General features: G+C 46.2%; 1 non-coding gene across 1 annotated transcript; it reads right to left on the reverse strand.

The window, feature by feature from the left end:
* Positions 1 to 216: 216 nt before the first annotated feature.
* LOC134576568 (U6 spliceosomal RNA) lies at positions 217 to 322 on the reverse strand. Its single transcript, XR_010085854.1, has one exon. It is a non-coding gene; the product is annotated as a U6 spliceosomal RNA (small nuclear RNA).
* Between the last annotated feature and the right edge of the window lie 10,822 nt (positions 323 to 11,144).

Consider the following 11,144-nt stretch of genomic DNA (forward strand, 5'->3'; position numbering starts at 1 on the left):
GAGAACGGGGGCGTTTTTACCCGACTGCTTTGCCGTCGTTCGACGAGCATCCAGGATAAGCCTTGCTTCCTTGCTATCTTTTCCATTCATCGGTACGACTATCTCTGGGCAGAGCTCGGACATGCCATGCCAAATCATTCTTTTTGCCAGATCCCAAGGAAGATTAGCTGCAGCAGGCAAGCAACAAATTAAGCTTTCTGCCGCAAGAGGCAAGCTAAAAATATGGAACGCTTCACAAATTTGTGTGTCATCCTTGCGCAGGGGCCATGCTAATCTTCTCTGTATCGTTCCAATTTTATATTTCCACGGCATTATTGTGGAAAGCGTTCTTTTCCTCAAAATACATATGTCCTGAAATTTGCATATGCTAATCAGCTGATCATCTGTTGGTGCTGCTGGGAACATAAAGGGCTCTTTCTGGAGATGAAATTTCACAGCTTGAATGTACTTTTCACTTAGGAGAAAGAGCACCTGGTAAAATTTGTACATGTAAAATGTTCCAAGCCTTGACAGAACTTGGGCTAATGTAAATAAAAATTCTGTTTTGGGACAGCTTAGAAAGCCATAGGATCATGTCCATGCTCTTCAGAGCACTTGTTAGTTAAATGAGCTCCATATTGGATGTTGAAAAAAATCTCCTGAGGTTGTTAAGGTGTGAGAACGGGTGCGTTTTTACCCGACTGCTTTGCAGTCGTTCGACGAGCATCCAGGATAAGCCTTGTCTCCTTGCTATCTTTTCCATTCATTGGTACGACTATCTCCGGGCAGAGCTCGGCATGCCATGCCAAATCTTGGGGGACACCAACAGAGGGAGCTTGGGATAAGAAGCAGAGCCAGAGAAAGAAACACTGAAAGAGCGCTGGGAGAGGTAGGAGGAGCACCAGGAGAGAGCAATATCTTGTAGACCGATATTGCGGAGGATAAGAAGAAGCTGTTGATGATCAACAGTGTCAAAAGCCGCAGACAGGTCAAGGAGAATTAGGATAGAGTAGTGACCACGAGATTTTGCAGCAAGTAGATCATTGGATACTTTGGTCAGTGCCGTTTCCACAGAGTGCTTAGCGCGGAAACCAGACTGAAGCGGGTCTAGCAGAGAGTTGGACTCGAGGAAGTCTGTCAATCTTGCATACCCAATTCGTTCAAGGATCTTGGATGCAAAAGGCAGTAGCGAGATAGGACGATAGTTGGATGGGGAGTTAGGGTCAAGATTGGGCTTCTTTAGAATTGGGGTTACAGTTGCATGTTTGAAGTGCGATGGAAATATACCAAAGGAGAGAGAGAGATTGAGAATTTTAGTGAGAGGTGGAGAAAGAGAAGAAGACTTGAGATGCAAGGGAATTGGATCTAGGGAGCAGGTGGTGGGGCGCGGGAGGACTGGAGCAGAGCAGAAACCTCTTCCAATGTAGCGGGTGTGAATGAACATAGAACAGCAGAGGGAGTGAAGTTAATTCAACGCTATCTGGGATGGCTTTATGACCATCAATAACAGAGGTTCTGGATGCTGGCGCCGGCAAGTGGCATGATTCTACAATCGCCTTTTTGCCCATAGCTTTAGGGGACCTGGGCCGATTCCCTGTAGGGGTCCGCTATAGATGGAGGGGACAGGTCCCTGGTGGTGACAGGTTGAGTCTGCATCAGTGACTGGGCAATGGACTGTGAGAGAGAGGATGACATATTCCCCATGGCAGATAGGATGGCATCAGACAGGGAACGCTGAAATGCCATAGTAACATCCCCTGGGACAATAGGGGTATTCCCCCTGGGCTCAGAGGCCATAGGTCTCATGATCAGGGGAAGGACCTGAACTTAGCTCCCTGCTAGGTGAGGAGGGGGCTGCTTAGACTGAGACATGGTATATAATGGGTCAGAGGCAGGCAAGGAGAGCACAGATGGTAACTCACAGGAGGTACAGCCACCAAAGAGCACACATAGGAGCAGAGAAGCCGGCCGAGTAGGACCAGAAGCGAAGGGGCGTGGCTTGATGTCACGCGCGTGGCCCGATACCGTGAAAAATGGGTGTCGGGCCACAAATCAATGGGGGAAAATGTGGTTAGAAGGTGAGCCAGGGCCTATGGGTACCAGTAGATACCAATTGGGACCCCAAAACAAGTGTTCAGCGGCAAAAACGCGAAGAACAGCAAGGCCGAAAATCCAAGATGGGCGCCGGGTGAAAAGGAGGCTTGGAACACACAAGGGAGGAGTGAGGGGGCTAGAGAGCCAGAGGAAACAGGTAGGCAAGTAACAGATCAAGCATAAAACAATCACAAATGCATGTGCTGACAAGCAGTAAAAGCACAAACAGATAACTGCATACATCAGATAGTCAGCAGGCTGTGTGTTTAATAGGAAACAGACATCATATACAGCAATTATCAAGTGTTAAAAGGAGGTCTGAAAAATACTTAGCTTGCATCCAGAGCAGCAAAGTAAGAGGAAGTTGAAGGGTGTAATCCTGGATTATAGGGATGCCTGCTCATGAAGGGTGACGTTTAGGAGGTCACATGTTAGCATCCTTTTTCTCATTGGTTTCTCTCTGCTGCTGTATGTTAAGTAAAGAAAGAGATATGCACAATATGAGCCTCCGTGTCTTGAAATTCAATTCGACAACTTACAAAGACAACTTTGTAAGTAACTATAAGCAACTAACTAATTTAAATGCAGTGTACGTTTGGTAACGGTGCTTGCAGTGGCGTACATACCAGGGTCGCAGGGGTCGCGGCTGCGACCGGGCCCGGCCCACCAGGGGGCCCGGCCGCCCCTGCGACCCTGTATGTACCCACTGGGCCAGCCTCTTCTCCTGGGGGGCCCAGGAGCCGGCCACCTCCGGGCCCCCCGAGGCTGGCCCTGCTTACACCCGGCGGGCAGTCAGGCTGGCCGGTGCGCGAGGGAGCACTCTCCCCTGAGTGCTTCCTCTTCAGCTCCCTCGCGCACCGCACTGATACCGGAGCCGGAAGATGACGTCAGGGGAGAGTGCTCCCTCGCGCACCGGCCAGCCTGACTGCCCACCTAGGAGCCCAGCAGCACCACTGGACCCCAGGGAATCCCCTCAGCACTCCAAAAGGAAGGGAGGCTGGGGGGATTAAATAAATAAAAAAAACGTGTTAGTGTGTGTGAGTGAGTGTGAGTGTAAGTGTAAGTGTGTGAGTGTAAGTGTGTGAGTGTAAGTGTAAGTGTGTGAGTGTGTGTGTGTGTGAGTGTGAGTGAGTGTGAGTGTTAGTGTGTATGAGTGAGTGTTAGTGTGTGTGTGTGAGTGTTAGTGTGTGTGTGTAAGTGTGTGTGTGTGAGTGTAAGCTTGTGTGTGTGTGAGTGTAAGTATGTGTGTGTGTATGAGTGAGTGTGTGTGAGTGAGTGTTAGTGTGTGTGTATGAGTGAGTGTTAGTGTGTGTGTGTGTGTGTGTGAGTGTAAGTGTGTGAGTGTGTCAGGATCGGGACAGGGATCCAACACGCAGAGTACAAAGAGTGGAAAGGTACGTATACCGGGCCTTAGAATGGCCGGACTAACGTACCGAGAGAAATAGAGAATAGTCAGAGACAAGCCGAGGTCGAGGGAACGAGAAGACAGATAAGCGAGAGACAAGCCGGGTCAAGGGATAACAGAGAAGCAGGGTAGTACAACAAGCCGAGTCAAAACCAAAGAGAGCAAACTAGAATACCAGAGCACTGAGTGACTAGACAAGCTAGAACCACGACAGGGCAATGAGCTGAAGAGAGAAGTAAGCTTAAATACCCTGGCTCCGGATGGTAAGCACGCCTCTGAGAAGTACCGATTGGATATCGGACACTTGAGTGACAGGTCGCTCGTGATAGCGTCATGACGTCACGTATTGAGCGTCCTGCTAGAAAAGGACGTGGATTCCTCGCGGCCGGTGTTTAAGTGACTGGATGAACCGCGAGGAACGAAGGAAACAGCTCGCCTGGACGGGCAAACCACCAAGTCTCTACCTCCCTTAGAGGTAGAGGCCTCAGGTACCCTGACAGTACCCCCCCTCTCAGATACGCCCACCGGGCGGAAGGAACCGGGGCGAGATGGGAAGCGGAGATGAAATGCTCTGCGAAGGCGAGAAGCATGAACGTCCTCCTGAGGTACCCAACTCCTCTCCTCAGGACCATATCCCCTCCAGTTGACCAGATATTGCAATTTTCCCCTTGAAATTCTGGAATCAATGATGGAGCTGACCTCGTACTCCTCCCGACCCTCCACCTGAACAGGACGAGGCGAGGAGGCCTTAGAGGAGAATTTGTTGCAAATAAGAGGTTTCAACAAGGAGACATGAAAAGAGTTAGGAATGCGTAAGGCAGGTGGCAGAGCAAGGCGATACGCAACCGGATTGATACGAGTGAGAACCCTGTAAGGACCTATGTAGCGAGGAGCAAATTTCATAGATGGAACTTTTAGGCGAATATTCTTAGTACTCAACCATACCCTATCCCCAGGAACAAAAACAGGAGCCGCTCTTCTATGCTTGTCAGCGTGTTTCTTGAACAACGAGGAACTATGTAACAGAATTTGCCGAGTCTGATCCCATAATTTCTTCAGGTTGGCGACATGATCATCAACCGACGGTATCCCCTGAGAAGAGGAAACCGAAGGAAAAATCGAAGGATGAAAGCCATAGTTCATGAAGAAAGGGCTAGAGCGAGTTGAATCGCAAACAAGGTTATTGTGTGCGAACTCCGCCCAAGGAATCAGACCGACCCAATCGTCCTGGTGTTCGGAAACAAAGCAACGCAGATACTGTTCGATCTTTTGATTGGTACGTTCAGCAGCTCCGTTAGACTGAGGGTGATAGGCAGAGGAGAAGTTCAATTTGATACCCATTTGAGAACAAAAGGATCTCCAGAAACGTGAGACAAATTGAGAGCCTCTATCAGAAACAATCTCCGAAGGAATCCCATGTAGGCGAAAAACCTCTCTCGCAAAAATCTCCGCCAATTCAGGAGAAGTCGGAAGTTTAGGTAATGGCACGAAATGGGCCATCTTAGTAAATCTATCCACCACCGTGAGAATAACAGTCTGTCTCTTGGAAGCAGGCAAATCAACGATAAAGTCTATGGACAAACAGGACCAAGGTTTCTCAGGAATGTCCAAGGGGTGTAACAGGCCACATGGAGATGCATGAGGTAGTTTAGTCTTGGCACAAGTCTCACAAGCTGCGACGAACTCCTCAATATCTTTTCGAAGTGAAGGCCACCAGAAATCCTTGGATATCAGAGAGTATGTCTTGCGAATACCAGGGTGACCAGCTATTTTACTTTCGTGAAAACATTGTAAGAGCTCCAGTTGAAGTTCAGGAGGAACAAAGTTTCTTCCCTCAGGAGTGTTTTCGGGAGCTAGATGTTGTGACTTCAAGATCTGGTCAAGTAGCGGAGAATGAATTTTGAGACTGGTATTAGCAATAATATTGCATTTGGGTACAATGGAGGACAAAAGTGGTTCAACTGAAGCAGAAGGCTCATATTGGCGAGATAGCGCATCGGCTTTAGAATTCTTTGACCCAGGTCTGTAAGTCAGAACGTAATTGAAATGGGTAAGAAACAACGACCAACGAGCCTGCCTGGAGGACAAACGCTTGGCCTCTCCGATATAAGACAAATTTTTGTGGTCTGTTAGAATGGTAACAGGATGTAATGTACCTTCCAATAAATGTCTCCACTCTTTCAAAGCCTTGATAACCGCTAGTAATTCTCTGTCACCAATGTCATATCTGCTTTCAGTACCGGTCAATTTTTTAGAGAAAAATCCACATGGATGTAATGGTTTATCAACACCCAACCTTTGAGATAGGACAGCACCTAAACCAGTCTCTGATGCGTCTACCTCAAGTAGAAAAGGCAGAGAAGTGTCGGGGTGAACTAAAATTGGAGCGGAAGCGAAAAGCTCCTTGAGAGTTTTGAACGCAAGGAGAGCTTCAGTAGTCCAATTCTTAGTATCAGCCCCCTGTTTGGTCATATTAGTGATAGGTGCGATAATGGAAGAATAGCCCTTAATAAAGCGCCTATAATAATTAGAAAAACCAATAAATCTCTGTACAGCTTTAAGACCTTTGGGTAAAGGCCACTCTAGAATGGACTGGAGCTTATCCGGATCCATCTTAAATCCCTCCCCAGAGATCACATAGCCGAGAAAGGTTACCTGGGTTTGATCAAAGCTACATTTCTCCAACTTGCAGTACAAGCCATGCTGGAGAAGCTTGTGCAAAACCCTCCTGACTTGCTTGTGATGAGTCTCAATCTCACTAGAATGAATGAGTATATCATCTAGGTATACAATGACGCAATCTTGCTGAAATTCCCTAAGAACCTAATTTATCAGATCCTGGAATACAGCTGGTGCATTGCATAACCCAAAAGGCATAACAGTATATTCATAGTGGCCATATCGAGTATTGAATGCCGTCATCCACTCATGTCCCTGCTGGATTCTCACCAAGTTATATGCCCCTCTGAGGTCTAACTTGGTGAAAATTGTAGAGCCCTTCAAACGATCGAAGAGTTCGGTGATCAAGGGAATCGGGTAGGCATTTTTAATGGTTATCTTATTTAGGCCTCGATAATCAATACAAGGTCTCAAAGAACCATCCTTCTTTTTAACAAAAAAAAATCCAGCCCCGGCAGGGGAGGAGGACCTCCTAATGAATCCCTTGTCTAAATTTTCGTGAATATACTCCTCTAGAACTGAGTTCTCTTTCGTAGATAACGGGTATACATGACCTCTGGGCGGCATGGTACCAGGGAGTAGGTTAATTTTGCAATCAAAGGACCTGTGTGGGGGTAAGGTATCGGCTTTCTTTTTGTCAAATACAGCCTTTAAATCTAGATACTGAGACGGAATTTGTGTCTCTGTAGGATTGTCAGAGTTAGCCGATGTGTTGGTTAAGCCGAGAGGTGAGACCTTCCGCAAGCATTTCTCTTGACAATTCTGTCCCCACGAAACTATCTCCCCTGACTCCCAATTAATAATAGGGTTATGTCTCCTCAACCAGGAGTACCCCAGGACTATGGGAATAGACGGAGAAGAAATGAGCAGTAAGGATATGTCCTCTCTATGTAGGATGCCAACAGTTAAGTTAATCGGTATGGTCTCATGAAAAATAACAGGCTCAAGTAACGGTCTACCATCGATGGCCTCAACAGCCAGTGGTGTCTCTTTTAACTGGGATGGAATAGCATGCTTGGCAGCAAAACCCTGATCTATAAAGCTCTCAGCAGCTCCAGAATCGATTAGTGCCATAGTCTTAACTACTCCCTTTTCCCACTTTAAAGAAACGGGTAACAGAAGCCTGAGCTCTTTGTAGTTGTGAATAGAGGACAAAGTAGAAACACCCAAGGCCTGTCCTCTAGAGGAACTTAGGTGCGAGCGTTTCCCGAACGATTGGGACAATTTAGGCGTAAATGACCCCTGACTCCACAATACATACATAAACCCTCCCTTCTCCTGTACTGTCTCTCCCTCTCTGTGAGATGAGTACTGCCTATCTGCATAGGTTCAGGAATACGTAAGTCCTCGAACTCAGAATTTTGAAAGGTAGGCGCTAGTTTAAAGGAGGGTCTACGGGTCCTATCTCGAGTGTTCTGCCTCTCTCTTAAGCGTTCATCAATACGAGATATAAAAGAAATTAAATCCTCCAAATTTTCAGGGAGTTCTCTAGTAGCGACCTCGTCAAGAATTACATCTGATAACCCATTCAGAAACACATCTATATAAGCCTGTTCGTTCCACTTAACTTCTGCCGCCAAGGACCTGAACTCTAGTGCATAATCCACAAGTGTTCGATTGTCCTGTCTAAGGCGCAACAGTAATCTAGCTGCATTGACCTTTCTACCAGGAGGGTCAAAAGTTCTTCTAAACGCAGCTACAAAGGCATTATAATTATAGACTAGTGGATTATCATTCTCCCATAAAGGATTGGCCCATCTCAGAGCTTTTTCAATGAGTAAAGTAATAACAAATCCAACCTTCGCTCTATCTGTAGGATAAGAGCGGGGTTGTAATTCGAAATGGATGCTAATCTGGTTCAGAAAGCCACGACACCTCTCCGGTGACCCGCCATAACGTACTGGTGGGGTGATACGGGAAGAAGCGTCTACAGTGGCTACCTCTAGACCTGAGACTGCAGGAGAAATAGAAGGAGTACGTGTCTCCTCAGGTGGATTACTAGCACGAGACAAAAGTGCCTGTAGTGCCAAAGCCATCTGATCCATCCTATGCTCCATGGCGTCAAACCTGGGATCCGAAGAACCAAGCTGACTGTTTGTACCTGCAGGATCCATTGGCCCTGTCGTAATGTCAGGATCGGGACAGGGATCCAACACGCAGAGTACAAAGAGTGGAAAGGTACGTATACCGGGCCTTAGAATGGCCGGACTAACGTACCGAGAGAAATAGAGAATAGTCAGAGACAAGCCGAGGTCGAGGGAACGAGAAGACAGATAAGCGAGAGACAAGCCGGGTCAAGGGATAACAGAGAAGCAGGGTAGTACAACAAGCCGAGTCAAAACCAAAGAGAGCAAACTAGAATACCAGAGCACTGAGTGACTAGACAAGCTAGAACCACGACAGGGCAATGAGCTGAAGAGAGAAGTAAGCTTAAATACCCTGGCTCCGGATGGTAAGCACGCCTCTGAGAAGTACCGATTGGATATCGGACACTTGAGTGACAGGTCGCTCGTGATAGCGTCATGACGTCACGTATTGAGCGTCCTGCTAGAAAAGGACGTGGATTCCTCGCGGCCGGTGTTTAAGTGACTGGATGAACCGCGAGGAACGAAGGAAACAGCTCGCCTGGACGGGCAAACCACCAAGTCTCTACCTCCCTTAGAGGTAGAGGCCTCAGGTACCCTGACAGAGTGTAAGTGTGTGTGTGTGTGAGTGTGTGAGTGTTAGTGTGTGTGAGTGTAAGTGTGTGAGTGTTAGTGTGTGTGTTAGTGTGAGTGTTAGTGTGAGTGTGTTAGTGTGAGTGTGTTAGTGTGAGTGTGTGTGTTGGTGTTTGTGTTAGAGTGTGTGTGTCTGCTAGTGAGTGTCAGTGAGTGTGTTACTGTGTGTGTCTGTTACTGAGTGTGTTTGTGTGTGTGTGTTAGTGAGTCTGTTTGATGTCTGTTAGTGAGTGTGTGTTTGTCAGTGAGAGTGTATGTTTTGTAAGTTAGTGTGTATGTATGTCTGCCGCTGAGTGTGCCTCTGCCAGTAAATGTGTGTGTCTGTTAGCTAGTGTGTATGCATTTGTTCGTGAGAGTGTGTGTGTGTCTTCAGCACTTACCTTTCTCCAGCGCCGGACTCCCATGGCACTGGGGATCCCTCCGCCTCTCAGCTCCGAATGCGCATGCACGGGAAGAGCCGCGCACGCATTCAAACCGCCCATAGGAAAGCATTACTTAATGCTTTCCTATGGACGTTCAGTGTCTTAAAATGGCGGAAGCGCCTCTAGCGGCTGTCAGTGAGACAGCCATTAGAGGCTGGATTAACCCTCAGTGAAACATAACAGTTTCTCTGAAACTGCTATTCTTTCAGCTGCAGGGTTAAAACTAGAGGGACCTGACACCCAGACCACTTAATTGAGCTGATGTGATCTGGGTGTCTGTAGTGGTCCTTTAAGTGTGTGTGCATCTGCATGCACTGGCGTACATACCGCAGTCGCAGCCCTGCAACCCCTGCGACCAGGTGCCCGCCGCAACGTGTTGCTGCCCCGGCCCGCGCAGAGTAAGCGCGAGGGGGGGCACGGATCAATTTTCGCACCGGGGCCCCATGGGTCATGTGTACGCCACTGGGTGCTTGCAAACTGTATCAGTTCAGGAAAAGTTTTTTCTGGTGTTTGTTTTGCTAATTTGCATCCACTTTGCTAATTTCATGGAATATATAGCCCTTCTATAGAACCTAGTGCAATTAAAGTAGAATTGTGTCATATCTGAGCTATATGTGCAACCCTATAGCAAACAAAAAGTATATAAAGTATAGATTATATGCTGTTACTTGGTTGGGATTTTTCTGACTTGCTGCTAGAGCTGTCTGGGTGGTACACCTTACTGTTCTCTACTTGTACCATGTCTATCCGTACATGTTACTTCTTCAGTGAACCAGACATGTAAGATTCGCCTGTTGTGAAAAAAAAATGTGCAGCTCAATTGCATCCCATTATAGCGCTTCAATTATAATATCTGTTATTGTTATGCCTGATATTGCTGTTGTGGCATCTCATGCTCGTATTGTACTATATGCGCAAATAAAATAAAGATTGACAAAAACAAAACAAAAAAAAACAGAAAAAATATATAATTTAACTCCTAAATTATTATTATTATTTTTTTATTATTTATATGGCGCCATCAGATTCCGTAGCGCTGTTGACAGATAATTGAGCAGTGAGGTTGTAGAGGGCATGATCTATGCACACAGTCTACTTCATTAAGCTAAAGTTGTTTTGATGTTTACAGTATGCCTTTAACTCCAACTTTAACTATCTAATTTTCCAACAATAAAAGCAGTATTCTAATGTTTCCCTTTTGGTTTTACTTTTATTACCGTATGTCAATTTTATTTTACTGATTAACCACCCTCCCTCCTACCCCCCTCACACGACCCCCATTTCCCAAGTGACTTTAGTTAAATTTATATTTTTTTCTTTCTAAATAGTCTGGTGCCACCACTTTGTTCTCCTCTGTTCATATCTGCATTTTGTCCTCTGTGGGATTCTTTTGACTGATGGATTAGAGGCACCGTTCATTGTCAAAGATTACCAAAAATCACACTCCCCATAATAAAAAATAAAAAAATAAAAAAACATAGTCCCTGTAATTTCTTATTTATACATGTGATCCAACTGTGATCCAAATGTATTTATACATGTGATCCAAAACCCAGGACATACTTGAAAAACCCAGGACATATTTGAAAATGAGAGAAATCTCAATGTATCTTTACTGGTAAAATATTTTATAAATAAATAAATAAACTGTCCAGAATCTGGAGGGACAGAACCAATTTCAGGCTCCTTTCCCACTTTCCTGCATTTGTTCCCTAGTGTTTCACTTTAGGGGGCAACAGGAAATTGTTTCCAGAGAGAGGTACATGAAAAACACTCGGACCATGCAGACAAAGCTGTAACATTATTCTTTGCCGGGTCTGCCATTAATGGAGCCGGACAGATTGATTG

Source organism: Pelobates fuscus, chromosome 1, assembly GCF_036172605.1.
Source record: "Pelobates fuscus isolate aPelFus1 chromosome 1, aPelFus1.pri, whole genome shotgun sequence".
NCBI classification, from domain to species: domain Eukaryota; kingdom Metazoa; phylum Chordata; class Amphibia; order Anura; family Pelobatidae; genus Pelobates; species Pelobates fuscus.